The sequence below is a fragment of the Pygocentrus nattereri genome, chromosome 1 (assembly GCF_015220715.1).
Source record: "Pygocentrus nattereri isolate fPygNat1 chromosome 1, fPygNat1.pri, whole genome shotgun sequence".
NCBI lineage: Eukaryota > Metazoa > Chordata > Actinopteri > Characiformes > Serrasalmidae > Pygocentrus > Pygocentrus nattereri.
Genome location: NC_051211.1, coordinates 4,394,281 through 4,399,850, shown reverse-complemented (window position 1 = coordinate 4,399,850; position 5,570 = coordinate 4,394,281).

Sequence of the window (5,570 nt, the reverse complement as noted above, 5' to 3'; positions counted from 1 at the left end):
TGGGCGGGGTGGGGGGGGGTGTGTAAGGGTGGGAGAGGGAGGAGGATGTATATGAAAGGGGGTGGTAAGGGGATTCAGCTGTGGGATAGAGAACAGGGAGGATTTTTATGGTGGAATTTAAAGTCTTTTTTTCTCCTGATATCGTCATTATGTGTGACTTTCCTTTTTCTCTCAACCCATGTAGAATCATGATTTGGCAATAATGGATCTTAATGTGTCTTCCTTTTTGTTCTGCTCTTGTAAATTGATTTTAGTTTAGTGCTTCAAAAGGACCTTCATTATAAAACTCTGCTTGTAAAATGAAATCACAGCATGACCCTCTGGTTACCATGTCTGACTGTAATGTAATTTTCCCCTCCTCTGCTATTAAAGTTACATTGGATGTACGACGCCTTTTGGCTTTTGTCAGCAATTACTCTCGGCACCGCGGCCAAGTCGTCAGCCACAAACCTGCTCAAAACGGTGACGCACACTCGCATTTCAGTCTCTGGTTGAGTAATGGAGCTGTGATAGTTTCACCCACAAGAGGCCGATATTATTCTGAGCCAAAATAAATCGCGTCCGCGCGGAGTGTGTGCAGCTCTTTAAAGGGCCCATACCAGGAAATCCTCTCCTTTTAATCTTTTAAATACAGAGGCTGATGTATGTGAACAAAAACCTTAGTAAATGCTGTTTACACCCCAGTTTATTAGTCCATATATGGAAACTGAACTGCAAAACAGCCGGTTTTAAATATAGTTTTATACATATCGACCTACTGAGCCTACAGAACTGTGTTTCAACTCTGAGAGCATTTTGAAAGAGGCACAGTTAGAACAGCAGGGATGAAGTGAAGCATTAATTATGGCTGTCATGCCTTTATTTGCCTAACAGTCATAATTTGTGTGTGTGTGTCTATATATATATATATATATATATATATATATATATATATATATATATATATATATATATATATATATATATATATATATATATATATATATATATTATACATACACACACACACACAACCCCAATTCCAATGAAGTTGGGACGTTATGTAAAACAGAATACGATGATTTGCAGATCCTTTTCAACTTATATTCATCTAAATACACTACAAAGACGAGATATTTAATGTTCAAACGGATTAACTTTATTGTTTTTTGCAAATATTCACTCATTTTGAATTTGATGCCTGCAACACGTTCCACAGAAGTTGGGACAGGGGCGTGTTTCCCACTGTGTTACATCACCTTTCCTTTAATACTCAATAAGCGTTTGGGAACTGAGGACACTGATTGTTGAAGCTTTGTAGGTGGAATTCTTTCCCATTCCTGCTTGATGTACAGCTTCAGCTGCTCAGCAGTCCGGGGGCTCCGCTTCATAATGCGCCACACATTTTCAATGGGAGACGGTCTGGACTGCAGGCAGGTCAGTCTAGTACCCGCACTCTTTTACTACGAAGCCACGCTGTTGTAACACGTGCAGAATGTGGCTTGGCATCATCTTGCTGAAATAAGCAGGACGTCCCTGAAAAAGACGCTGCTTGGATGGCAGCAGATGTTGCTCCAACACCTGCATGTACCTTTCAGCATTAATGGGGCCTTTACAGATGTGCAGGTTACCCCTGCCATGGGCACTCACACCCCCTCCCCTCCAAACAGGTGTTTTTTGAGCATTCCTCAACTTTCCCAGTCTTTTGTCGCCCCTGTCCCAACTTCTTTGGAATGTGTCACAGGCATCAAATTCAAAATGAGTGAATATTTGCAAAAAACTATGAAGTTTATCTGTTTGAACATTAAATATCTCGTCTTTGTAGTGTATTCAATTGAATATAGATTAAAAAGGATTTGCAAATCATCGTATTCTGTTTTTATTATTAGTGTATATATACGTATAAATTTGTATCTGCTGTTGGAACAAAACCTTGTATTTACATTTTTCAGTTTTTGTCATAATTTGAGGATACCTGTTGTCCTTTTACATTGTATGTAAATCTCATGATGAGTGGACCAGAATAAACGGCCCAAACGGTTCCATTGACCTAAAAGTAAAATAGGTTTTTTCCTTCTCCTGTAAAGTTACCATTTTGAAGATACAAGGTTTTGTTCTGACAGCAGCGGTGTGTGTGTGTTATTCATATTTCATATATATATATATATATATATATATATATATATATATATATATATATATATATATATATATATATATATATATATAAAATTACTCACCGGCCACTTTATTAGGTACTAGTAAAAGGTTGGACCCTTCAGTAAAGGTTGCCTTCAGAACTGCTTTAATTCTTCGTGGCAGACTTTCAACAAGGTGTTGGAAACGTTCCTCAGAGATTCTGGTTGGTTATTTGAGTTCCTGCTGCCTTTCTATCATCTGGAACCAGTCTGCCCGTTCTCCTCTGACCTCTCACATCAACAAGGCATTTTACAACAACCACGCCACCTTCAAAGTCCCTTAAATCCCCTTTCTTCCCCGTTCTGATGCTCGGTCTGCACTTCAGCAAGTTGTCTTGACCACCTCTACATGCCTAAATGCACTGAGTTGCAGCCGTGTGATTGTTAATAAATGTAATAAATAGTCTGTCTAAATTTAATGAAAGGCCTTGAGTAGTGTGTCATTTGTATACTTGCTGTTGATGTGTGTGTGCGTGTGTATATATATATATATATATATATATGCACATAAATAAATTGCGGTGATGTCTGCTATTCTATTAGAAACCTCTGATGACAGTAATTGAAACTTTACACTTTGTATTTAAATCTATTTTAATAATTTATCATCTAGTTATGCTGTAGTTGCATTACTCACTCATTCACCTGGTGCTGCAGTCTTGTTTTAGTAATTAATTTGGCCAAAATGAATTCATTAAAGTGATCATTCTGAATCAAAAGTGTTGGGTGTTTTTCTCGGGGTGTGAAAGCCACAGGCCGTATCACGCTGTAAAATCTGTATCGTCACATCCTTCAGTGCAGTGGCAGAATGAAAGGTCAGTCTGAAGGGATCACATTTATTAGGCTGCTCTTCACAACATACACTTTATATCTGCTTAACACCAAAGGCAGATTACAAAACACATTTCAGAAAGATTTGTGCAATTTTCGGCTATTTTAGTTACTATGACGTATTCTCAGTAAAGTGGCAAAATAAATAAAATAAATATCTCTAAATGTACACAAACAACTCTGGCATTCACACTAACAGCTCACTCAGCTTCACAAATCACGTACCAGACAGTAAGAGCTACTGTATAAAACGAGGAAAACACTTTTCACTGCAAAAAATATCCTGGCAAATGAAATCATCTTGAATCTGATCTACATAAAGCCGTATGCAAAAGTTTGGGCACCCCATCGCATCTTCTAGAGCAGTTTCTCTCAGGCCTGGTCCTGGAGGCCCAATGTCCTGCATGATTTAGTGCTTCTCCTGCTTTCACAGACCCACTTTAACAGTAGGCTGTTAATGAGCTGATGATGTGGATCAGGTGTTGTTTGACTGTGAAACTCAGCCAAACAAATGAAAGCTGTGCACATTTAATTGCCCTATTTATGTGTGTTCTCTGTAGAGGAAGTTACTTATTTTCACCTAGAAAATCAATAACATCATTTGACCAGGGGTGTTCAAACATTTGCTTATGACTGTATCTAATATTTCTCTAAGAACACTGTAAAATTACAAATTTACATTTTTAGAAGTAATTTTATCTTGTTAAGTTCTTATTTTACTGGCAATTTGTCTTCATTCAAATCATTATTTCTGCCAGTTGACATCTGCCAATGGAATAAGAATTTAACTAATCATAATTACTGAAAACTAGTCCTCAGGGTAATACTAACTTCACAATACTGCATTTAAGTTATATTCAACTTAAGACACTACACTGCCAAAAGTATTCGCTCGTCTGGCTTCACACGCATATGAACTTGAGTGAGATCCCATTCTTAATCCATAAGGTTTAATATGATGTCGGCCCACCCTTTGCAGCTATAACAGCTCCAGCTCTTCTGGGAAGGCTTTCCACAAGGGTTAGGAGTGTTTATGGGAATTTCTGACCGTTCTTCCAGAAGCACATTTGTGAGGTCAGACACTGATGTTGGACGAGAAGGCCTGGCTCACAGTCTCCACTCTAATTCATCCCAAAGGTGTTCTATGGGGTTGAGGTCAGGACTCTGTGCAGGCCAGTCAAGTTCTTCCACACCAAACTGGCTCATCCGTGTCTTTATGGACCTGCTTTGTGCACTGGTGTGCAGTCATGTTGGAACAGGAAGGGGCCGTCCCCAAACTGTTCCCACAAAGTTGGGAGCATGAAATTGTCTAAAATCTCTTGGTGCTGAAGCTTTAAGAGTTCCTTTCACCACTGCATTCCACACTTTGCATTGCGCTTGGTGATGTAAGGCTTGGATGCAGCTGCTCGGCCATGGAAACACATTCCATGAAGCTCTCTACGCTGTTCTTGAGCTGATCTGAAGGCCACATGAAGTTTGGAGGTCTGTAGTGATTGACTCTGCAGAAAGTCGGTGACCTCTGCACACTATGCCCCTCAGCATCCGCTGACCGCTCTGTCATTTTACGTGGCCGACCACTTCGTGGCTGAGCTGCTGTCGTTCCCAATCGCTTCCACTTTGTTATAATCCCACTGACAGTGGACTGTGGAATATTTAGTAGTGAGGAAATTTCACGACTGGACTTGCTGCACAGGTGGCGTCCGATCACGGTACCACGCTGGAATTCACTGAGCTCCTGAGAGCGACCCATTCTTTCACTAATGTCTGTAGAAGCAGTCTGCAGGCCGAGGGGCTCGGCTTTATACACCTGTGGCCATGGAAGTGACTGGAACACCTGAATTCAATGATTTGGAAGAGTGAGTGAACACCTCTGGCAATATAGTGTATCTGTTAAATTCACCTTAATTTCCCAGACCCTACAAAAGACCCCTAAAGCTGTTGAGAATGAATATAGCTTGTTACTAAGACCTTTTATGATCTCATATTGAGAAATATTTGATGTATTGACTGGATTTAAGATGATTTCACTTGCCAGTGTGCCATTTTCTCCAGTGTTTCTATTGCTATAATATAATTACCTCAAGTATTACAGTACCATGCTTCAAATGCTTTGGGCTAAAATGCAGAGCTCAGAGTTAAAGGTCTACAATATATTCCATCCTGAATGGAGCTGGAAGACTTTATCATAGTGTTACATCAATGACCCATCAATAAAACCTCCACATCTCGCATTAAAGCACTTGTGGCAGTTTGAATAGACAAGCACCTCACATAGCAAAACAGCAGTCTTAGATTTAAAGGGGAACTTTTTCAAAATTCCTGCATAACTGAATGATTAAGATGTAAACAGAGACATTCAGAGCGGTTTGGTGTGAAACGCTCCGTTCTAGAGAAACTTACCGAGTCAGAACTGTTCACAGTGGTGGTGATTGGAACCAGACGTCCACCTCTAAAAGCTTCCTCACCGAAAGATACTACATGAAATGGTTATGAATTCTGCCTGGAGAGTTTTAAGGAGATTTTCCCTAAAATTTCCAAAATGCATACAGGCCATTTTAAGGC